At 41.1% G+C, this 25,176-nt stretch overlaps 1 protein-coding gene, 1 non-coding gene and 1 pseudogene across 2 annotated transcripts in view; 2 read left to right on the top strand and 1 right to left on the bottom strand.

Annotated features, from left to right (window-relative positions):
* Positions 1-25,176, top strand: part of Ppm1e (protein phosphatase, Mg2+/Mn2+ dependent 1E) — a 127,769-nt gene that overhangs the window by 33,953 nt on the left and 68,640 nt on the right. The window lies entirely within an intron of this gene.
* LOC114625213 lies at positions 4,596-4,703 on the top strand. The gene has a single exon (XR_003712022.1). It is a non-coding gene; the product is annotated as a U6 spliceosomal RNA (small nuclear RNA).
* LOC114625216 lies at positions 18,134-18,258 on the bottom strand (annotated as a pseudogene).

The following is a 25,176-nucleotide window of genomic DNA, read 5'->3' as shown; positions in this document are numbered from 1 at the left end:
GCAGATTTGTCAGCTCTGCTCTGTGCTGCCTTGGGCAGTGCGCTGACTTCTTTAAGCCTATTCCTCATCTATGAATAAGAAGGTCAGGTTACCGTGAGCATGAGTGATTTCTGTGCAAAGCACCTAATGTAATGTCTGGTATATGGCAAGTGCTTGTTACAAAAATCTGCACACAACATGCTCTAACAATAAAACTAAAGATAAAAAAATTGTACTAATTTAAAATTTACTTCAATTAATTAATTGAATCAGTTGAAAACTAATAATTAGATTAAAAAAATAATACTCTATCTTATGTGTTTTATGTAAGCTAGTATGTATTTTATATTAATTAGTAAATGTAAAGATAATTATTTCTGGTGATATTGTCAGTGATTTAAAGATGATGCTTTGGCAATCTATATGTGCATGCTTGGTCAAAGCAAGATGAATTGTTCATACCAAACAGGCAGAATTTCTGTTAAATGGGTCAATTAACTTGGCACCTGCCAGTATAGGAGGAGAGAGGAGCCAGACAGGACTGATGGGGGTAGTGCTATTATACTTCATCTAACTTTTTAAAGGTGACTAAAATTAACTATACAAATAAACAGAAATCGCTTTATAAAAAGAAAGTCCAAAATGTTACTTTCTGTAGAAAACTCCTGGTCCAATTTTATTCAGACCAGAGAAAGAAAGTTTCAAATACATTAAAAGAAGCTCAGCTGTTGGTTTGGGATGTTACAGCTGGAGCCACGTGGCAGTGAGGACCATCTGCTGATACAGTTGACTTGCTACTACATTGCGTTCTGTTCCCAGAGTGTTGCAGTTACATTCTAGAACGGTCCTTACAGCGTAAGGCATAACACTTCACACCACTAGTTTTCTTTGATTATTTGGGCTTCTTCCTATTCAGTTAAAAAAAAAATGTTTTTTCAGTGCTGAGGATCGAATCCAGGGCTCACACATACTAGGCAAATGCCCCCTAGCTACTGAGTTACTGCCCCAGCAAAGTTATTTCTATTCTCGAAGCCCACCTAAGGAGTTTCTCTGAATGGTGTTGGCCACTCCCTTGTGTGTCACACCAAGCAAGCCTTCAGTGCCTGTGCACTTTACAGGCGGAGTAAATTCAAAAAGTGTAACTTGGTCAGCTTTCAGCAGGAATTCTTGGTCCCAAACAGGAAGACCACAGTTGGTTTGTTGTTGTTTTAAAGTATTTGCTTTATTTCTTAAATGGTGGCTATATATGTGGGTATGTGCACATGAGTGGAGGAGTCCAAGAAGTACAGACGTTACAAGAGGTTGTCAACCACATGGGTCTTGAGAACTCAGGAGTCATCTCTCCAGCCCTATTGTGTTTTTCTTTTGTTTTTATTTTTGGATAGGGTCTATACTGTGTCACAGGCTGGCCTGAAAGTCAATATGTAGCTTAGACTGACTTCAACTATTATAACTTGCAATGATCCTCCTGCCTCAACTCATCAAATAACTGACATTAAAGGGTCAACCACTGTACCAACCTCCTTTTTGTGATTTTGATAGTGAATTTAATTGCTGATTCTTTATCTTGAGGATTTTTTTTATGTTTTTGCTAGCATTTTAGGTGACTTATCTTGGTATGTTTTTTTCAAAGTAAATTAGTGCTTGGTTGGCTTGGAATATTTATAGTTTATAACTGTATTTATAGTTGATTCACTAGCGAGGAAATTGGAAGACTTAAATATCTGTAATAACGTAATTGGGAGTCTGCCTTTTAAAATAGAAAATTTAAATTCATCTTTTGCATTATGGTGTCAAAAAGTAGTGATCTTGGTCTGGGTTGTTTTCCATGTTCAAGTTTATTATTTTCCATACACTGTGCAATCAGAACTAAATTGGTAGGAAAAAAGGAAGACATTGCTAACTGGTATCTTAAATTGTAGGTATCCATGTGACTCAAATGTCCCTTTACCTATTTCTAAAAGATGTTATTGATTATTGACTGACAGGCACGAAGTGAATGGGTTTCTACTGCTCCTCTGTCCTGGTTTGTTTTATGTCTACTTGACATAAGCTAAAGTTGTCTGCAATGAGGAAATCTAAATTGAGGAAATGCTTCCATAAAATTGGTGGTAGGCAATCCTATAGGGCATTTTCTTAATTAGTGATTGATGAGGAAGGGCACAGTTTACTGTGGGTTGTGCCACCCCAGGCTAGTGGTCCTGCAGTCTAAAAGAAAGCAGGTTGGGCAAGCCATGAGGAGCAAATCAGTGAGCAGCACCCTTCATGGTTTCTGCATCAACTCCTGCCTCCAGGTTCCTGCTCCAGCTTCTTGCTTTGGTTTCCCTCAGTGGAATCAACCTTTTCCTCTCTGAGTTCCTTTGGTCATGGTGCTTCATCACAGCAGTAGTGGCCCTTACCAAGGCATCCTCTAATGCAGTGGTTCTCAGTCTTCCTAATGCTGTGAGCCTTTAATACAGTTCCTCATGTGACGACCCCAACCATGAAATTATTTTGTTGTTACTTCATAACTGTAATTTTGCTACTCTTATGAATCATAAAGTAAATATCTGATGTGCAAATCCCCAAGGGGTTGGGACCCACATATCTAATGGCATAATTTTATTTTTGCGGTTTGCATCCTTACCAGTAACTCTAGTACTTAGGAGGCTGAGTAGGAGGGTTGCCATGGGACAATGGCTAACCTGGGCTATGAAACAAGCCCTCACATCTAAAAACAAACAAACAAACAAACAAAACCACAAGCTCCTCCAAAACCAAGAAAGAGACTAGCATTTTTATTCTTTGCTGCTAAAAGGTAAGGAAACAAAGGCAGGACAGATGTTTCAGAATCCCATTTTATTTTTGATTCTCTAAGCTCCCTAAGAAGGAGACTTTATAACATAGTCTGTTCAAGAACTCTATGATAGAGCCTGTGGCAAGAGATGTGCTTGACAGATTCACACTGTATGGAAAGGAAATGGTGGGGGCCGAGCTGTTTTACGTCCTTTGCAACAGCTCACCTCAGCGGAGACATTTCTTCCTATATTGTTTGAGGGATACATTTTTGTCTTAACTAAAAATAGCACACATTGTTTTATTCTGCAGGTTTCCTCTTGTCTTTTTTTAGAAGCAAGCAGACTATAAATCATGAAAAGAGAAGTCTCTCTTCTCTCATGTAGCACAAGGTTTTGTGGTTTTTTGTTTTTTTTTTCCCAATCTTTTGAGACAGGGTGTCTCTGTATAGCTCTAACTGTCCTGGGTTGTGTAGACCAGGCTGGCCTCAAATCTCAGAGAACTGCCTAGAATCAAAGGTGTGCACCACAACACCTGGCTTCTTGTAGCTCAGTCTTAAAGCCCAAAACAATGTTTGCCTTAGACTAGCATTGTAATTGGTGACTCAGCCAGTGAGAAATGAAATTTTTAAAATTTTTTGAATTCTTTATTTTTGATGCTGAGCAGGTTCCCATGAGCCTCTGAGCTGCTCCCCACAAGAAAGGCTTCTGAACATGGCTTCTAAAATATGTTCATTTGTTTTATCTTCTGTTTAACTTTTTCTCTCCCAAAGAAAATTTGATCTCTTTTATGGCAGGGGCTGTTTTTACTTTATATCCCTTATCTTTTTTCTAAATCTTCTGGGCCCCGAAGGTTTTCAGATTCTCCAAGATAACCTTTCTTGGCTGGTTTGTCCAGTGGGGCTTTCAAGCCTCATTCTCCTGGAAACATCTTGGAGTTTTTCTTACCATCATGGAAATTTTATGTGGAGAAACATCCAACCTAAGATGACTTAGGAGGAGATTACCATCTTTGCAGAAGGATCTTAAGATGTCTTTCTGGATCATTTGCTTTCTGATATCGCCAGATTGTCCCTTATCCCAATGAAAACAGATCTAGGAGACTGTACTGTAATTAGCTAATTCTGTCACTCTTGCCAAGACAGTGAAGGTTCCTCACTGTGAACACATTCTGCTGCCAACAGCTCAATTGGAACATTGTGTTTATTTATGAGGGGATCTGAGTATGAACAATTTGGCTTCAAGATTAAATGAGGGAATAGGTTATATTGATAAACCTGATGTAATATTAGTCTTTTAAAGGAACATTACAGTCACAAAAATAAAGGAGCTCACATGTGAAGTATTGAACATCACAGAAATCGAAAACTCTCCTTCATTTACAAGAGTTCCCCGCTTTCATTCCTCTTGCCTTTGTGAAAGCAGACAGATGTACTGGAGCCAACCTAGCTTGGTATGATAACAGCGGATTGGAACACAGTACAGAACTAGGTGTACAGCGTTAGGCAGTCCAAGTCAGGATAGTTACTCCATATGAGGAGCTTTGATAGGCAGTCTAGTGGGACACAAAGCATAGTCATGAGTATATGCATGCAACAAAAGTCCCTAAGTCATATAAAGGAAGACTACGCAGAGCTGGGTATGCTGGCACACACCTGTAATTCTAGCACTTGGGAGGTGGGGACGTGAGAATTGAGTGTTGAAGGCCCTCCTTAGTTATAATGACCTACAGAGTTCAAGATCAGCCTGGGATACCTGAGGCCCTGTCTCAAAACACCAAAAAGAAACCCATATATATATATGAAATGGAAATAGATCAGTGAATTGTGGAACTAGAAGAATGCTTGCTTTGGCAGTGCATGTACTAAAATTGGAACAACACTGAGAGAAGATTAGCATGGCCCCTGAGCAAAGAATGACATCTAGCTCTGTGAAGTGTTCTATATATTTTTTTGAGATTCAAATAAAACTTATCTGACAGTATATTTTAGCTCCGTAGTGTATTTTGCTAATAGAATTTAAAATAATAGATATTTTGTCAAAGTCATTATTATTTTTTTTGAAATGTAATTATCAAGTTCAGTGTTTTTCCCCGATTTATTTTTAATCTAAACTGATTTTTCACGTTTTGGATTAAAACGCTTGAAGGTCTATAACAGGAAACAGAATGAGCTGAATGCTGAGCAGGATTTTCAATAACAGAGGAGGGGTAGGAGGGACTGATAGGCACTGGTTAGAAAATCAGAACTTTGGGGAACAGAGGAAGTCCTTAGTCCTGAATGGATATGTGTTGTTGGCATGGGCGTGGCCACATAAAGGACCTAATGGCAAAACCTTCTAGGATCCATGTGTGGATGTTGATAGCATGGTGGGCAGAAAATGTCCACCATAACTTTCTTCTTCAGGGTGTTTAAGACTTGAACACTGCTCCCTTACAGAAACTGCTCCTACTAATATTAGCTAAACCCACCTTCTTGGTCAGCTGTATGCCAAAGCCCCGCCTCCTTGGTCAGCTGTATACCATGAACCCCTCCTCTTTGGTCAGCTGTTTCCAGGATCCCAGACCTCCCGATCCCAGTTTTTCTGTGTCCATGTGTCTGGGTCTGTCATTTCTTTACTCCCTCGCTGCCCTGTCAGGTCCGGCCTTTGGAGTTGGGTAATGTCTCGGTAGAGAATGGAAAGCTTCTTGGCTGTTTCCCACCTGTAGTTCCAGTCACTTGAAGCTCCAATTACTCATCAGAACTCAGGAGTTTGCGACCAGCCTGGGCAACATACCAAGAACCCATCTCAAAAGTAAAATCAAATATAAAATTTAAGTTGATTCTAGAAAAGGAGTACCATTTTAATGGATGGAAGGAGGGGGTGCGACTGGGAAGCTCTAGCTTTGAGGTGAAGTTAGATGTGGCTGCATGCATTACTGGCATCATTTTTGGGTAAGGATAAAGGAGAATACAAGGTCAACCTGTATCGGAATGTACAATAATTATTGAAATGATAAGGATTTGTATGGTATTGTCACATACATACTTGAGAATTGTAACAGTTCGGGAAGGTGTTTATTACCAGTCCCACTGCATTCATGCCCCTGTATGATTTCCTTCAGAGAGACTGGGACTTGAAGGCATTGCCCCTTACAAGAAGTGTAACCTGGGACACATTCCGAGTATTACTGAATCTCAGTCTTGTATGCCATGCACTCTATCCAGTGAGTTGTTTTCAGCGCCGATGCATAGGGCTCAGTGCTGCCTCGTTCTGGGGACAGCCATATAGGCCAGGACCTGTTAGTGCTTTCTACAGAGAGCCAGCAGTAAATAGTACAGGCTTTGCCAGCCACAAGGTACTACAACTCAAAATTGTCACTGTTGCACAAAACATCCAATGTATAAACCTATGAGAATAGGCTGCAATTCTCTCTCTCTCTTTTGAGATGGTGTCTTGCTATGTAGCCCAGGCTGTGCTCCACCGTGCCTAGCTTTATGGAGTGATTATATTCTAAGAAGATGTCCATTCCTAAGAACAGAGGCAGGACTGGACTGACCCACATTCTGAAATTTGATAATTACTCATGAATGATAAACCTGTAAATGTGTGGCCCTGTGTTGTACAGGTTATTTTAAGAAAGAAATTTACAGGATCCATAAGATGTAGTAATTTTCTAGCCTCTTTCATGTGGTTCCTCCAGGATAAAAGCTGACCAGTGGATTCATAAGTAAGCCATTTAAAACCTTCCCTTTAACTCCAGAATTCTCAGTTGGAAAATAAAAGCCATCGTCTATCAAATTAACTATAATTAGGTATGTGAGTAAGAGCAATAATATGTGGATGTTGTTCTGGATTTCTTAAAGGCAGACTAAGTAGAGCTTATGGCTGAGATTGTTGTAACTGAGCAGCACAGTGCAGTAACATCCTGAAATACAGTATGACAGGAACCCACAGCCTAAACACTGGGCTGCTCCGTGTCTCAAGTGATTTGGTCTTTTGTGCAGACTAGGATTTTTTTTTTTTTTGAAACAGGGTTTCTCTGTGCAGCCCTGGCTGTCCTGGAACGCACTCTGTAGACCAGGCTGGCTTCAAACAAAGAGATCCACCTGCCTCTGCATCGTGAGTGCTAGGATTAAAGTTGTCCACCACCGTTGCCCAGCCAGACTAGGATTTTTTTTTTTTCTGGAGGAAACATGTATTGCTTTGGAACTTCTGCTTTGCAGAATTATCACTTAGTGATAATGTTACATTGATTTGTCCAAATCCACATAATTCTGCCATGGTCTCATTCTTGAAATGATTACTAATAAAAGTCACACATATTCTACTAGTAGTACTTAAGGAGTGGGCTGTAGGAGCTTTTTAAATTAGTTAGATCCCTGTTCGAACTGTCCCTCTATCAGCTTACCTGTTTGTTTGGAAAGACTTATTTTAGCTCCCAGTTTTAGAGATTTCAGTCTATTGGCCCCGTTGCTTTCAGGCCATGTAGAGTTAGCAATCAGGAATGGATAGAACATATGGTGGAGGCTGCTCCTCTTAAAGTAGCTGGGAAGAGGGGAAAAAAGCAAAACAGTTCTAGTTCTTTAAATATTTTCAGAGATTTTTTTTTTTTTTTTTGTTAACCTCAGTCATTTGAAAAGTTTGCTTATGCCGGGTGATGGTGGCGCACGCCTTTAATCCCAGCACTTGAGAGGCAGAGGCAGGCGGATTTCAGAGTTCGAGGCCAGCCTGGTCTACAGAGTGAATTCCAGGACAGCCAGGGCTACACAGAGAAACCCTGTCTTGAAAAACCAAAAACCAAAAACCAAAAAAAAAAAAATTTCTTATTAGAATATATCAATCTTAATCAAATGCTGATTTTTGCTAGGGCAGTATTGACACTTGGTCTTCTCTTTCCACCCTGTGGGTTCCAGGTCCTCAGGCTTGGTAGCAAGTGCCTTTACACATTGAGCCACCTTGCAGGCCCTTGATACTTCTTTTGAGTCTTGATTGAAGAATACTTAATTGATTCTTTTAGAACATCACTGGCTAATCCTACCTAAAAATATCCAGTGTAGTGTTACTTATAATTTTGTGTTGTCATAGTGAGCTTATTCATCAACTCTTTTTGTTTTGTTGTGTTTTGTTTTGTGTAGCCCTCGATTGGTCTGGAACTCATTAGGTAGACCAGGCTGGCCATGAACTCAGAAATCCACCCTTGATAACAAGACATCTTTTGTGGTTATCATGTGAAAGAGTAGGATTTCTTTTCTTTTCTGTTTGTTTGTTTGCTTTAAGACATGGTCACTCAGTTCCCCCAGGCTCCTGTCTCCTTTCTTCGATTTGCTTATGTACGGATATGCTTTTTCATGCTCCGAGTTATTCCATAGAAATTGAACCACGTATTTTCTATTGCAGGTTGTCATGTGTTTTCAAGGTCTCTCCATGTTGTGCATTCATCAATGTTTCTTCACTTTTCTTCGCTCCCCCTTTCCTTTTCCTTCATTTCTCCTCTGCTCCTTGCCATTTGTTTATTACCTGCTGCAATCCTCCTGCTTCAGCCTTCTGAGTTGGCGGGATTGCAGACATAAGCTACCATATTCAGCTTCTGAGTCTAGGCAAGAACTCTACCAAAGCTACGTCCTCACTTCATAATGCTGCTTTTAGGCACTGGTCTGAGCCCTTGTTTTCAGTTCTTTTGGTATATATGTAGGAGTAAAATTACAGTATTATGTGATGATTTTATACCTAGCATTCAAAAAACCGCCAACCCTTCCCACAGTGGTACACATTTTAATATGAGTTCAGAACCTTAATTTTAATTATTTTTTTAGACAAAGTCTCAAGTAGCACAAACTGGCTTAAACTGACTGTGTAACTTAGGATAACCTTGAACTTCTTTCTATTCCTCTTGAGTCTACCTCCCCAGTGCTAGGATGACAGATGTGTGCCACCATGCCCAGTTCGGCAGTGCTGAGGTCAAGCCCAGGGTTCCATCTGTGTTAAAACATACTTTACTGATCTGTACCCCCAGCCCTAGAATCTTAGGGGTTTGTTTTTGTTTTGTTTTTTGTTTTTTGCTTTTTCAAGACAGGTTTTCTCTGTGTAGCCCTGGCTGTCCTGGACCTTGCTCTGTAGACCAGGCTGGCCTCAAACTCAGAGATTCACCTGCTTTTGCCTCCCAAGTACTGGGATTAAAGGGAGTATGCCACCCCTGCCAGGCAGAATCTTAGTTTTTAAATGCCAATTATTTATTTTAAGCTAAGAAATGTCTTAGGATTTCACAAATTCTGTCTGGAGATAATAGCATTTCTAGAGTTGCCCTTTTAGAGTTTTCTTTTTCATCTTAGATTTAAAACACTCAATACTGATTTCTTTGGCATACATTCACTGAGAAGCTAGAGAGATTTTTACATTCCAGCAGCATGGGAAACATGCTAAAAATAGAGCATGCTACTTTCCAAACGAGTTAACACTCAGGGCTCCCAAGCAGTCTAAAACTTACACGATGACAAAACACTGGATTTTTCTTTTCCTTGTAAAAAAAATGATTTTTAAATTTTATCTATTTTGTGTGTGGTGGGGGCAGGGGGAATGAATGCTATGTCACTTGTGTGGAAGTCAGAGGAAGACTAGTCTTTTTTTTTCCCCATGTAGGTTCTGGGGAGCAAGCTCAGGTCGTCAGGGATGGCTCAAGTACCTTTTCCTGCAGGGCCATGTTGTTGACTGTAGATTTTTATCCCCTACAAAATGCTTATGTTCTTAAGTAAGTGTAAATTATAGTTGTTTCTCAATTAAATCTGAGTTGTATGCTGTCCATTATCAATATCATGGTTTGAAATAAACAACAATGAGCTGGGCATGCTGACACACTCTTAGAATCCCAGCACTTGGCAAGACTTAGTAGGGGTAGGCTTGTGAGCTCAAGGCTAGCCTGGGCTATGTAGCAAGGATCTATTTACGTTGGGGAAGTGATGGGGCATGGAGGGAGGAGAAAAACAATAGGACATGGAGAAGAAAAGAGAGAAGGATGAAGGGGGAGGGAAAATGGGGAGAGACAGAGATTGCCAGACAGGAAGACTGAGACACTGATTCACAGGGAAACTTGTTTAGGACTTAGCACTCACCAGCGCCTTTGCTAACTCAGCACTGCAAACCCTTTATTCAACTTATTCCCCTCAATAACCCGTATTGAGCAAAAGTTCTTACTCTATTGTACAGGTGAGAAATGCACACAAAGACGTCTGAGGTCAAGTCAAGTAAAAAGCAGTAGGCCTGCATTTAATTTACAGCTTCTTTAAGTTTATTTAGTCACACTTGTTGGCCCTGATGGAGATAATATGTTTAATCCAGTGTGGAGTTCACAGCAAAGATGAACCCAATATAGTTAATATTGTATGGGCACATTTAAAAAAAAAGGCAATTGGACTTTCATTAAGGCACTTTGAAGGCTGCTCACTCCCATATATGAGCTTTAATTAGTGTAAACTTTATACAGTCACCAGAGTCACTATTTTCTCAGTATTCTAGGGACCAGCACCTCCTCCATGAACCAGTGGTAATGAGATCACCCAGGTCCTGGGCAAAGCCCACTGCAGACACTTGCCGTTTGCTTTTTGTTATGGATTCTGTAGTGACTCTCCCCCACTTCCTGAAACTGAGTGCTTTCTGGAAAAATATCTCTGTCAGCCTCATAGAGACAGGAGTCTTTGAGCAGTCCCTGGGAGTGAAATGTTCAACAAAGGTTTCATGAGCCATACTTGAATGCGTTGCTTTACTTGAGGTTTTAAAGTAGACACCAGGTTATGGGTTTTATTGTGGCATTTCCAAACATACTTTGTTTCTGTTGAGTCTCCTCCCTGCAGTCCACCCCTAATACCCTAATACATTGTTTCCTCTTTATAAATGCTTGTCAAATAAGATAATGGGAGTTGCTACTGAGTACTGTGGTTGTTGATCTCTGTTGCCGCACTTTTCCATAGCCATACGTGGACTTATGTATGTTTTCATGAGTATGTGAAAACAATTTAGCACAGTGATAGAAGGCAGTGATGCTGGTGTCAGACCGACCTGAAGTTGTCCCTGGCTTCAGGATTAACAGTATAGTTAGGCAAGGCACCGAGCTCCTCTAACCTCCAGTTTCTTGTCAGGAAAAAACTTTAACATTCTCCTTACTTGTGGGTTTTCTTTACACAGTTTTAGCTACCTGTAATCAACTGCCATATAAAAATAACAAATGAAATTTCAGAAATAATAACCCGCATGCTACTGAGATGTGCATGGACTCTCACACCCTCTTCCTGGGATGAGACTCCTTTCTGAGTGCATCACGTCTAAGCAGCGGGTGCTACCACCCCATGGTCATTTCATGTCTATCTTTGTTATCAGGTTAAAGAAAAACCTGGAAGTTCTTGACTTAAACAGAAAGGAAAAAAAAAACCTAATATGTTGAGCTTGCTAAGATATACAATACATCATTTTGGGAGATGACATTCACATTACTTGTGTGTGTGTATGTGTTTTGACACAATGTCTCACTGTGCAGTCATGGTTTACCTGGAGCTTGATTTGTGGACCAGGTTGGCCTTGAAATATCTGCCTGCCTTCTGAGGGCTAGGACTAAAGAGGTACACCACCATGCTCAGCCATTCACATGACTTAGTACAGTATAATTATTATATTTTATTTAATCTCTGCTCTGCCTAAATAATAAACTGAATTTTTTTCATAGTTGTATGTATAAGAAACAGTAGCAGACATAGGGTTTAGTGTCATCTGTGCTTTTAGGGCTGAGGTTAGACTTCCTGTCCCATAAGTGAGAGGGGACTGCTGTGGTGTTGATTCACAGCACGTCTGGGGCTAACATGACACATTTGATTTGGTAAAATAAGTTCAGGAATCATTCATAGTTAACATTTTTTTCCCATTTCAAATTACTTACTATTCAATTGTAGAAGATATAATCAAAGAACTAAAAGATTGTGTTTTTTAGGATACAAATTGGTAATTTATGCTCTTCTACTTATGCATAGCAATGGCTAAAATACAAACTATGAATAAGGTAAAGTAAACAAAACAGACTAAGTGTGCATCAGTGATTATGATTTCATCATCATGTCCAAACTGCCAGAGGCCCAACAGGATTGCTGTGTGCAGTATCTCACCAAGGCATGCAAATGATTTTTTAAATTTACTTTAATTTTATATACATGAGTGCTCTGTGTGTACACCTGTGTGCCAGAAGAGGACATTGGATCCCACTACAGATGGTTGTGAGCCACCATGTGGTTGCTGGGAATTGAACTCAGGAACCCTGGAAGAACAGCCATTGCTCTTTAACTGCTGAGTCATCGCTCTGGTCCGAAAATAAATGTTTAAGAATAATAAAAATATACGTAAGGGTCTGGGTGTAGCACAGTCTGTGGAGTGCTTGCATAGCACGCGTGCAGTCGTGGGTTCAATCCCCAGCACCACATAAATCGGGGTTCAGTGATAAGGATCTGGGATCACAGTGCTCAGAAGGAGGATGCAAGGCCATGGGTATCCTTAGCTACATACTGAGTTGAATGCCAGTCCTGTCTCACAGAAAAGAATGTATATATTTTAAATTCTGCTATGACTAAAGGAATTCCTTGTGGGAATGAGTCAGACCTAAAGGTTAGTAGCAGCGGTCTTGCTAAATTTAGATAGATATCATGCTGTGTGAATAACAAGCTACAAAGACCTAATAGATGCCTGAATTGTCGTTATCAAGTAAAGGATAACTGAACTTGAAGCGCTTACCCCTTGGCTCGATTCCAATGGTAGGATAAGATATTTAAAGTGCAAATGCACAGCAGTTTATGCAAGTGATTGTATTCTATATGATATTTTACATCTTAGCTAAGCTTCATATTTTAATAATCAACTGGAAAGCAGGAAAGAATTTAATAGAAAATGAAGAAAGCTGTTTTATCTCACTATGAGTATTTCCACATGTAAGCTTCCTTTCCAGTGGGTACTGCTTTGAGACCAAAACAATAAGATATCCTTTCATTTAGATATAAACATTGTGAGTGTTGGATAGGTTAGGGTCAGGTAGGCAGTTCCCTGACACAGAAGAAAGAGCTTCCTTCCCCTATGAAGTGAGGAGAGATGGAAACAGAGCAGTGGCCAAAATCCTCTCCAGCAATGGAGGAAATTTATCTAGAGAACTGTAGGACTGGGGCAAGGGTGTTTATTAGCTAAAGGCCGGGCGAGCGGGGAGGCTGACCTGTGTGAGTGCCAGGAGTCTGCTGTCTATTAGACCTTCAGAGCTGGTATTCACACAGCGTGATAATCTGCTTATCTAATTGGCAAGAGCACTGCTTAGGTCTGACTCACACTCACAAGGAATTCCTTTGCTCATGATACATACTTTAAATATATGTGAGCATAGTCTTTTCTCAACAATTCCCCTAGCCTATCTACAACAGATCAGTCATCCCCCAGCCATGTGCTGCTTAGTGTGAAATCACCCGTCAACCAGCTGCCTATGCCTACCTGACATGCATTTTGCTAATGAGGGATTGAAAGGTGACAGAGGAAAAAGATCATTTTATGCTCAAGATGATGAAGCAGCAGCTTGAAGTGGGAGTTGAAGTAGCAGCTTCAGGAAGGAGTCTGGAAGGTGACAAAGAGCCCAGCTAAAGATGAGTACAGGGAGTAAAGTTGGAATGAAGGGCTCATTAAGGGAGGTAGACGTGTGTGTGTGTGTGTGTGTGTGTGTGTGTGTGTGTGTGTGTGTGTAAAAGACCAAAGAGGCTCTGTACAGTATCAACTGAGATAAACAGGCATTATAGAGCAAGAACAGCAATATGGGTTATGTAGTTGCCAAGTTGGATTTTTCAGGGGTTAGCTGAGATTTAGGACAACTTCTGAGTGTTTGCTCTATTGTTAGTAGGAAGAATGCCAATGTTGGGGTCACCTTCTCTTGTTCTTTTAGTTTGGCCTTATACCAGAATTAAAGATGTTCTGCAAATAGAAGATGTTCGAATTGCTAAAGGTATATCCTATAGACATTTATAAATGTGCTTGACAATTAAGATATTTCTGCTTTAGACACTGGCTGGCCATGAGTAGAACGTGTGGAATTCAATGTTCTCTCCCCCACTGTGGGGGAAATGCTTAAGTATAAGGAACATAAGTTTGATACTTTAGTTGATAATTAAAATTATGGTGTCAGTCCGGGGTACCATACTGTTGGGATCTGCTTTTGGAAAGAACAGATGGTAATTGATTCTGTTGTTCCAGATCTGTGACGACCAAAGGCTGTCAAAACCCATTGCCCACTTGCTGTCCTTGTCACTTGTAAAACATCGAGGTAGCAAAGGATAAAAAAGATGTCAGGGACTGGCTTAGCATCGCCAGTGCTCTGCGTCTTCCACCAGGGGCAAACCTGCCAAGATGGATTTGTTTTCTGCTTTTTAAAAGGAGAACAGTAGTGTCTCTTTTACTCATGGAGACACAGACTGTGAAGAGGGGATGATAGAGTTACGTAAGCACCTTTTTAAGCTACTAGGCAGAATTGTTTAAAAGTCTTAGGCTTGAGGGGGCAGGGAGATATCTCAGCATTAAGAGCACTTGCTGCTCTTGCAGAAGACCCAGGTTTGGTTTTCAGTACCCACATGGCAGTTCACAACCACCTGTCACTCTAGTTTCAAGGGATCCAACTCTCTTGTCTGACCTCTGAGGGCACCAAGCATGCACATGGTGCATATACATACACATGAAATGATATTTATTTAACATATTCACTTTACATCATGCTCAATGCCCCCTCCCCATCACCCGTCCCATGATCCTTCTCCCCTCCTTCTCCTCTGAGTGAATGCCCCCCACCCTGGATATCCCCCTGCTCTGGCACATCAACTCTCTGCAAGGCTAGGCACATACTCTGCAACTGAGCCCAGACAAGGCAGTCCAGCTAGAAAAACATATCCCACATACAGGCAACAGCTTTTGGGATAGCCCCTGTCCCAGTTGTTGGGGAAACCACATGAAGACATGTGCTGCACATCTTCTACATATATTCAGGGAGGCCTAGGTCTAGCCCATGTATGTTCTTTGGTTGGTAGTTCAGTCTCTGAGAGCCCCCAAGGGTCCAGGTTAGTTGACTCTGTCGGTCTTCTTGTACAGTTTCTATCTCTTCTGGGGCTCACAATCGTTCCTCCTATTCTTCCATAAGAGTCCCCAAGCTCCATCTGCTGTTTGGCTATGGGTATCTGCATTTGTCTAAGTCAGTTGCTGGATGGAGCCTCTCAGAGAATAACTTGCTCCTGTCTGCAAGCATAACAAAGTATCATTAATAGTCAGGGATTAGTGCTTACCCATGAGATGGGTCTCAAGTTGAGCCAGTTATTGGTTGGCCATCCCCTCAGTCTCTGCTCTACCCCCATCCCTGCATTTTTTGTAGTCAGGATAAATGTTGGGTCAAAAATGTTATAGATGGGTTTATGTCCCTACTGCTCCACTGGGGTTCCTGCCTGACTATAGGAAGTGGCCTCTTCAGGTTCCATATCCCCAATGCTGTGAGTCACAGCTAAGGTCACCCCCATTGATTCTTCTGTGTCTTCCTTATTCTAGATCTCTGTCTTATCCTGGAGATGCTCCCTAGCCAGGTCAGTTGTAGATTTCCATTCACTCTTATGGACAGCATCCCACAAAGACATTTGTTCAACTATGTTAATAGCAGCTTTATTTGTAATAGCCAGAAACTGGAAACAACCTAGATGTCCCTCAACTGATAAAAAAAAAAAAATGTGGTCCACCTACACAATAGAATACCAATTCAGCTATTAAAAACAAAGACATTATGAAGTTTTCAGGCAAATGGATGAGAATATTATCATGAGTGAGGTAACCTTGTCCCAAAAGGACAAGCATGGTATGTACTGGCTTTTAAGTGGATACTAGCCATAAAATACAGGATACCCATGGTACACTCTACCAACTCAAAAAAGCTAAACAAGAAGGCAGGCACAAGCAAGGATGCTTGAATCTCACTTAGAAGAGGGAATAAAATAGTCATAAGAGCCAAATGGAGGGAGGAGACTGGGAAGGAAGGGGGATGGAGAGGGGAATGGGGGGGGGAATTCAGGATCAGGTGTGGGGGGGAGGGACAGGAGGGATCAAATTACATTTAAAACAATTAAAACATAAAGTCTGAACCTCCTCAGTTCTCTTGCCTAAGAATTGTATTTAGTGTAAGAGGAGCTGAAATAGACACGTTCTTGCCTCTGTTGCATTGCTGGACAGACTGAACGTGTGGGAAGCGATTATAACACTGATGGTCATGTGGATTTCCCATAAGGACACCCAGGGCTGTGATCCCAGGCGTAGGAATGGCTTCTCAGAGCTGTTGTCACAAAGTTCTTTAAGAGATGCAGGTGAGAAGGCTTTAGGGACCAGGTGTGTTTTATATAAGAATGCAGGAGGATGGTTCTTAGGCATTTGTAGCCAGTCTTCCCAGTTTGAAAATAACATTGCTAGGGGCTGTCTGCATCATCTGCTGATTAGTTCTTTGGGTACCTTGTTGTCATTACAAAAGCCCAGCTGGCCTGGAACTCTGTATAAACCTGGCTGCAAACCTTCAATGATTCTCTTGTCTCCTAACTCCAGCCATGTTCTATGTCCATGGATTTTTTAAAAAATGAAACTAGTTTTGCCTGGTGGTGGTGGCCACACCATTGATCCCAGCACTTGGGGGGTAGAGGTAGGTAGATCTCTGAGTTTGAGACCACCCTGGTTTACAGAGCAAGTTCCAGGATAACCAGGACTACACAGAGAAACCCTGTCTCGAAAAAAAAAGAAAAAAAAAAGGAAATTAGTTTTGTAGATTACTGTACAATATCTGCAAAATTTAAGTATTGCTTTGATTATACATGAATAAAGTGTGAGATTTAATTCTTGTGAAAGAAAGTTGATGATCTCCAAAATTTAAAAGATGTGAGTTATGGCCGTGGCCATAGCTCAGTTAGGGCCCTAGCCTACAATACATAGGAAGAAAAGTTAGAGATGAAGAGAGTTTGAAAGGACAGAGAGACGGACACTGCTTCAACCCAAGAAGAAAATGCATTAACAATACAGTTACTTATGTGTAATTTAAAACTGTGTTCTATGGGATAAAACCATAGATGACCCTAAATGCAGCAGTCATAACCTGAAAAATTTGTTAAATCAGAAATGTCTGAGGCTGTTTGTGGGAACAGTTCCTCTCTGAGAAGCTGCTACTTAGCTGCTACGTGATGCATGATAAAACAACTTTTAATATAATTTTTTCTTCCTCATTTGTGTGTGTGTGCGCACATGTGTGTCTAAGGAGGCCAGAAGAGGACACTGGGTGGCTGTGAGCCATGTGATGTGGATATGGGGAACAAAATCCTGGGTCCTCTGTGAGAGCAGAAAATGATCTTAAGAGCTGAACCACCTTTCCAGCTCTAACAAACAAACAAACAAACAAAACCCCACAAATATCTGGGCCAGACATGGTGGCATATGCCTTTAATCCCAGCACTCAGGAGACAGAGGCAGGTAGATGGATATCTGTGAGTTCAAGGCCAGTCTGGTCTACAAAGAGAGTTCCAGGACATCCTGAGTTTTGAGAACCTTTCTCAAAACAACAAAAACATAAAAGAAAAAAATTTCATAGATTCAGAAGCTGGATGCGGCGAAGAGGGAATTAGTGAAGAGAGACATCTCTTTAACATAACTGCTGTGTTTTAGTGACCAAAACAATCATCTTGAAAGGAGGAAGGATTCAAATGGGAAATATTTAGTCTATTCACACCATTTCTTTTTGAGACAAGGTCTTATGTACCCTAGGCTGGCCTCAAGCTCAGTACGTAGTTGAGGATAACCTTGATCTTCTGATCCTCCTTCTTTTCCCTCCCAAGTGCCTGGATTATATGTGAACTATATTCTTTATTCGGTCTTGTGGATCAGATATACATCCCCAGCCTCCCCCACCCCTCTTCTCTTTCCTTCTAGATTGGATGTGATTACTGAACGTGATTTGGAGTGTGGGAAGGCAGAACTCAGCACAGTGGAAGCCCTCAGGAGTGCAAGTCTTGGGGACCATGGATGGGGATATATTTGACCCCAGAGCCATCAGGCATGTGCTTTTTCTCAGCTATCATGTCCAAATTGATCTGCATTTAACTTGATGAACCTCTACTTCTTTGACATGTGGGTTTTCTGGCAGCCAGAAAACTTGAACTTGGCTCTCCTCAGGGCCTCAATTACATGTTCCTTACTCTGCTGCTTGAGGTGGATGGACATAATGACCTGGCCGATGTGAACTCTGGACTGTCCCCTTAGGCTTTCCAAAATCACCCCAAGTACCTGTCTGGAGCCAACACTTAGGACAGACCTAAGATCAGAGACATGAATAGCCACAAGAAAATTGTCTCCAAAGCCCCTTAGGGCAAAGCATGTAAGTGACAGGCTCATATACCACCAGGGAGGCTGCTGCTTGCACACCAGGCCTGTGGGAGGGAAGGAACCTGGTCAATTTAATTGGCTCCAGGTTTTTTTTGAAATGGCCTCATCTGTAATGCAGGTGGAACTCAAACTCAGTCTCCCTGCTTCAGTCTCTTGAGTGCTCAGTTTAAAGGCTCAAACCCACTATACCTGTGCTGTCATTACCCTCTAATCAGGGCTGTCACGGCTGCTAAATGTTTCCTATAAACCCCAGTGGTGATGTCTTCGTGTATTGACTTATATTATGTAGCACTGGAGAGATGGTATTCATTTCAAACAAGTATATTTTAGAGGCTGGAGAGATATGTCAGTGATTGGAGCACATAATGCTCTTCCAGAGGACCTGAGTTTGGTTCCCAGCACCCATGTCAGGTGACTCACAGTTGCCTGTAACTCCAGCTCTGGGGTAGTTATCTGATGCTCTCTCCTCGATGCCATGCTTTCGAACACGTACACACACACACATGGTTAAATACACTAGGTCAATGGATCAACAGCCAGGAGCACTCACAGCTCTTCTAGAGCTCTTCAGCGCCCCACACCTGCAGGGTAGGTCACAACTGTCTGTCACACCAAAAAATAAAATAAGCATATTTCTGTTGAGGAAAGTTGATGGTTTAGAACGCTTTGTTAACATAGCTTCTTGACCTCCACTGGTGCTCACACATGCATGGTACACACACACATAGAGATGAGGAAGAAAAATGATGAAATGAAAATGGAAGGTTTTTAGCTTTTTGTTTTATTCTCCATAGTTTATAGTTCATTTTAATATTTAAGATATAAATATTGAAATAATAGCATTAATTTAATGCTACCTGAATTTTTCCTTAGGTTTACCCAGAATAAATGAAAATTACTTTGGCGTTTTCTAAAAGAAATTTAGCTGGACAGATCCAGCTGTTGCATTTATAAATAGCTACAGATGTCTACAGTAATGATTTACTCAGGTTGTTATGGCAACTCAGATTCCACAGAACCTCAAAGATAAGCTATACTGAAGGAAGAGAGTACATTAAATGTACATTTAACCCAATTATACAATGAAATTATTGCTTACTGTCTATCATTTTAGATTTTAAAGGAGAAATTAGTTTTAGCTCAGCAAAAGAGTTTCCCACTAAATTGCAGGCTTGTGTATCCTTGTAAGGGTTTCCTGTAGTTGTGGTAGACTCTGCTGGCCATTTAAATTCTCTCTCCTCCCATTATGTCCTTCCCAAACCCTCCCTCTGTCTCTGTGGTACTGAGAGTGAGGCACAAGGCTTTAACAAGCTAGGGAAATGTTCTGCCACTGAGCTATGTCCCCAGACCCTATCTGTCCTTTTGCTCTCTCTGTGATGAATTGCATGTTTATTTAAGTCTGCTGGCTAAGGCTCAAGGTGTGTTTCTGAGTCCATGGAATATGGCAAAGATTTCTCTGGACTTTAATTTCATGATTTCATCATGAAGATTTACTCAACTGGACTTGGTTATAGTCTTTTAAGGCCATCAAATAAGCTGATCTGTCTGGGCATGGTGGTACAGACTGATAGCTTCAGCATTCAAGAGACTAGAATGGTTGCGAGTTTGAGGTCAGTCTGGACTAACAGCAAAATTAAAAAATAAATACGTTCAAACTAGAGAGATGGCTTACTATAGCGATTTTCAACACATGGGTCAGGATTCCTGGGTGGGGGCGTCAAACAATACTTCCACATGACAGCTCACAACCATCTCTCTGTAACTCTAATACTATGAGATCTGAAACCCTCTGCTAGCCTCTGTGACACATGCATGCACATGGCATTCATACATGCAGGTAAACACTCAATGTACATAAAAAAATCAATGTTTTAAAAATGGTCTTATGGGCTGGAGAGATGGCTCAGTGGTTAAGAGCACTGACTGCACTTTCAGAGGTTCTGAGTTCAAATCCCAGCAACCACATGGTGGCTCACAACCATCTGTAATGAGATCTGATGCCCTCTTCTGGTGTGTCTGAAGACAACTACAGTGTACTCATATATAATAAATAAATAAAATCTTTTAAAAAAAATAAAAATAAAATAAAAATGGTCTTATAAGGTGGGAGTGGGTGTGTGGGTAGGTGTGAGATTATGCAATCAACGGAGTTTTCTGGATGGTGGTATTGGTGATAGTAGTCGTGTTCATTTTATATACCCCGGAGCCGGAGTTACTGGCCATTACAAGCTGCCAAGCATGGTTGCTAGGATCCAAACTCAGGTCCTCTAGGAAACCAGCAAGTACTCCTAACCACCAAGCCATCTCTCTAGCCCAAAGATTGATTTTTAATTTTATGTACATACAGTTGGGTGTCGGGGGAGGATGGCCATGTGTGCAGGTGCCTTCAGAGTCTAGAAGAGAATATTGGAATCCCGGGAATTGGAGTTACAAGCAATTGTACTAAGAACCAAATGTGGGATCTCTGCGAGAGCAGTAACTGCTGAGCCATCTCTCCAGCCCTAATACATGCGTTTTTAAGTAAGCAAAGTAGTTTGTTGTCAGTGTGTAATAAGGAAGCAGTCTCTTTCCCTGTTCTTTGTACCCCATGTCTTCCTTTATGCCATCTTTGTTTAAATGCTTTGAATTGTTTCCTTTAGGATTTTCCTCTGTTTCTTACTCTGAAGAAATATAGAAAGATCTTCTCTGAGTCCCGCTGCCACTTGCCCTTCCTTCTTTCCCTCTACAGTCGGATCAGAATTTAGGACAGAGTTACATTCACATTATTCATGTTATGTGTCCTCAGCCTAGCCACTGTCTACTGTGCTTCCATTTTACTTCCTGTATAATGTCTTATTTTCCCCAGAGTTAATGAGCACTGCTATTCCACTTGCTTCGTTTTCTGTACCCTTATCATTTCTGTTTCAGACTGTGTAGCTGTAACATCTGAGCATAGTCAAAAACGTTATTCATACTTAAGACTTGGAGTCTAACACGCACTCGCTCTCTTCTGGTGTGCGCTGCCGTGTGGCTTCCATTCTTGGGCTCCACCATCACGTTTCAAGTCCCTTGCTTCTTTCCTGTGTTGGAGTCCAGGTGTCCTGATTCTCATGTCTTCCTCTTTCTGGATTTCCTCTTTTGTTTTATGGGTGCATATCTTTTAGCAGTCTTTCTATAAAAGAGTCACAATTGTGAGGATTTTGTGGTTTGGTCTTTTGCCATTCTGAAATGTTCCCCTCACTTGATTAATATTTTAATTGGGTGTGGAATTTAGGTCTCTATATCACCTAATTTTGAAGGCATTGTTCTATTATCTCTGTATTTTCATTGTTATTATTGAAAAAATAATAGCATTTTGAGTTCTTATCCTATTTGTATATGATCTGTGTTTCGTTTCTTAAGGCTTTTAGACTCTGTACAATATTTTAGGTGTTCATTCAGGGAAGACATCTGTTTGTGTATATAACCTTTCACATAGTATCCTTATTTTTAGTAAAACAATTTACCTTTATACCTTACTACACTGTAAAAAGAAAGATTTATTCTGTTTATGTGTGAGCGTGTGTCTCTCTGCACATGTGAATGCGCAGGTGCTTGTGGAGGCCAGAAGAGGACATAGGATCCCTTTGAGCTGGAGTTTGAGGATATGGAAGCTTCCCTGTGTGGGTGCTGGGACCTGAACCATAGTCTGCAGGATTGAGAATCAAGAATCCTGACAGACCAGCCCTGTCTCTAGCCCCAGCTACACTTTTTGTCTTGGAATACAGAGATGTCTAGTTCAATTATAGAAAGTAAACCTTTTCGTCTCCCTCTAGTATGAGGGAGGAACAGTTGTGCGGTGACGTGGGAAGGTTGGTGTCTTGGGTGTTTCCTTTGTGGGTTTAATGTCCATGACGTTAGCATGCTTCCTTACTCTGGCTGCCTCAGAGAACATCTCCAGCTCCTTAGATTTTATAGTTCTCTCAAGCAAAGCAGCAGCCTTGATGTTCCATTCCCATCCTGGATTAAGCTCTCCGCTCTGAGGAAAGTCACTAGTCCTTCACTGCTTTCTCTTTAAATCCACCATCTTCTGTGTTTCTCTGTTATTTTAATTTCACGTCTCAGAACATTGCTGAGATAAATGAATGTGTATGTCTGCTATTTTTAGCTAGCAGTCCTGAAATGTCAACATTATCCCACTGCTTTTATTCTCCAAGCCAGTGGGCAATTCACCATCTTCTAAGACAGCCTGTCCACACCTTCTTTGAACTATTTCTTGGTGTCGCCTTATCCATTTTTGCCTCTGTAGGACAATGCATCCCAATTCTTCACCGCAGAACTGCTCTGAGTATGATGCATCTGCTGCTTCACTTGAAACCTTCTGTAGATTTGAAGACAGCAATCAGAACTTGGCTGTCTTCTCTGAGCATGACCCTGGTCTTCTGTTTTTGTTTTAAGCTCAAGGACAATTAGAGTGTAAAAGAAAAATCTCAGATCACGTAAGCGACTCATCTTGGCAACTGCCCCAGGGAAGAGAATGGAGACATGAAGGAGCCATGCCACTGGGTTAAGGTCGCATGGAGGTCAGAGGCACCGTGTGGGGAGGGGCACTCTGGAGAGTGGAGAGACAGGAGGCACCAGAGGTAGTACTTTGCTTGTTCCTCACAGGATACTGTCTCAGATTTTTTCCATTCTCCTGATCATTAACCTCTGAACTAACTGTTCACAGATAATGATCCTGGAATTGAAAGCAGGAATCCAGCTAGGCTCCATGCAACGCAGAGCAAAAAGTATCATCTTCCTTTGAAATATTGTTATATTTGGAATGGCTCACAAAAGCAAACCTGAGTCCTGGTTTGTTCTCTCAGAGTTTTATCTTGTTGAAATTAAAGAAAAAGTTCAGCCTTCCAGAAGTTCTCTGTTTACATGTACAAACTCACTGATTTGTGTGTTTGTGTAGTGAGTGAGCTTGCTTTGTGTAGTTTTTTGTTTATTTGTTTGTTTGTTTTGTGATAGTCCTGCTCTGGAACTCAACATGACCTTGAACTTGTGGTGATCCTCAGCCCTTGACTCCTGAGTGATTGGTGGTACGTGTCACCACTCCAGGTTTCATAAAGTGATTTTTAAAATTGGAATAATTGGTGTTGTCCCCCATTTAAAAAGTGATCTAGGGCATAGGCTGAAAGGTGTTTTCTACATAAGGAATTTTAAAGTTCAATTTTGAACTGATTTTATGCTTACATAGAAATTGCAAAAGCATACAGAGTTCAGAGTACAAATTCACCCAGTTTTCCTCCAATGACATCTATAGTTATTAAAACTAAAAACACTGGCACTGCTACAGTATCCCTTGAATGTTTTTGTCTATTTGTTTTTTGGTTTTACAGTATTGGAGATCTAATTCGGACCTGACATAGGCAAGGCTAGTTATCTTACATTGAGCTATACTCCAGCTTGATAGAAGGCTATGTATTAGCTAACTTAGCCCTTACATCTTACATGTAAAGCTTACATGAAGTACTAATGCAGAAATAGACAGAACCAAGTCATGCTTTACCTTCCCACTGATGCCCTTCCTGGTCCACTATTTTGTTAAGAGGGATTTGGTATATGCTGCTCTAACTCATAAAATGGTTTTTTTTTTCCAAAACAGAGTTGCTATTTGGCTAGTGGTAAGCAGAAAACTAGGCACGAAGTGTAGTACTAGCCTATATACTAAATTGGTTTATTCTGAACTTGAGAGGTAGATGTTACTTACAAGCAACCCAGTAAAAAACAAATAGCTGTGTATTTTGTTCAGGGGCCTGTGCAACTGTGTGTGTATGGTCTCTGTACCAGTGTAAACATACCAGTGTGTGTGGTGTGTGTGTGTGTGTTTGTGTGTGTGTGAGTGTTTGCTGTACCAGTGTTAATTGCTCTAATTACCAGCGAGGTCTCTTGAAGAAATGAAAAGGAGCAGGGGTGGGCACAATGGCATGAGCTGGTCCCAGAGGCCCAAATTTTCTTTGAAGTTTCTTGCCTTGTTTCTGGTGGAAACTGGTTTTTCTTTTTTTCAAAGAGAGTGAATCAGGATAGACTGTACTGGGAAACCAGTATCTCAAGCATTTTGTATTTGACACCCACATGACAGAGCAAGGTTCACCACACTAAAATCAATCATCCAACTGCAAGTTTTCTCACTTTTAGAAATGTCTACATGAAGACATATAGATTTCCACATAATTTGATGTAATACTCTGAATCCTGCCTCATGGGTGACTGCAGGTGGCTGAATAAAGGACTCTATTTAGTATTTAATTTGAATGTAACTAAGTTTTGGTTTGTGTAATAAAAGATGAGCAGCAGTTGTCAGTACAGAAAAGAGGCTGACACAGTGCACAGATTCCCTTCAGGTCTGAGGTTTATTAGAATGTAAGGGCCTTAAGGTTGTGGCTGAGCCTTGAGGAAGAAGGCTAGACAGACACATTATAGCATATTGAGACCTAAACATGATGGGGCCTTAAAGGAAGGAGAGGTTTTCTAAAGTCTGGAGAGGATGAACATTTGCTTGCTTGCTGATTCCTTAATTCTTATACATTTTCCGGCCCAACACATGAAATGGTGCCACCCACGTAGGCTGAGTCTTCCTCCTTCAGTTAACACTCAAGACGTCTCCCACAGACATAACCACAGGCCAACCCCATCTAGACAGTTCCTCATTAAGACACTCTTCCCAGGTGATTCGTAGGCGTTAAGGTGACAGTTTTGCTTGAGCAGGGTTACCTAGAAAAGTGTTTTCTCTCAGTGAGTTGAGAAGTCTCTCTGGTCAAAGGGGACCAGACTATATATTGAGCTGGCACCAGAATTTGTTGGTGGCATCATCCGTAGAATGATAGTTTTACATGTATGCAGAATGCAAGAGTCATGGGGCCCTGAAAGCTTGTGCCACAGTTCCAGGCTTGGCTGTGTAGCAGGGTCATATTTTACACAAGGAATGTCTGAGTGGGCTGTGTGAGAAGCTGTAAGAGTGAAGCCTAGGTTGCAGTGGGGACCCAAGCAGGATGCT

This window comes from Grammomys surdaster, unplaced genomic scaffold (genome assembly GCF_004785775.1).
Source record: "Grammomys surdaster isolate TR1022 unplaced genomic scaffold, NIH_TR_1.0 213, whole genome shotgun sequence".
NCBI classification, from domain to species: Eukaryota; Metazoa; Chordata; class Mammalia; order Rodentia; family Muridae; genus Grammomys; species Grammomys surdaster.
This window is presented reverse-complemented; position numbering and strand designations above follow the sequence as displayed.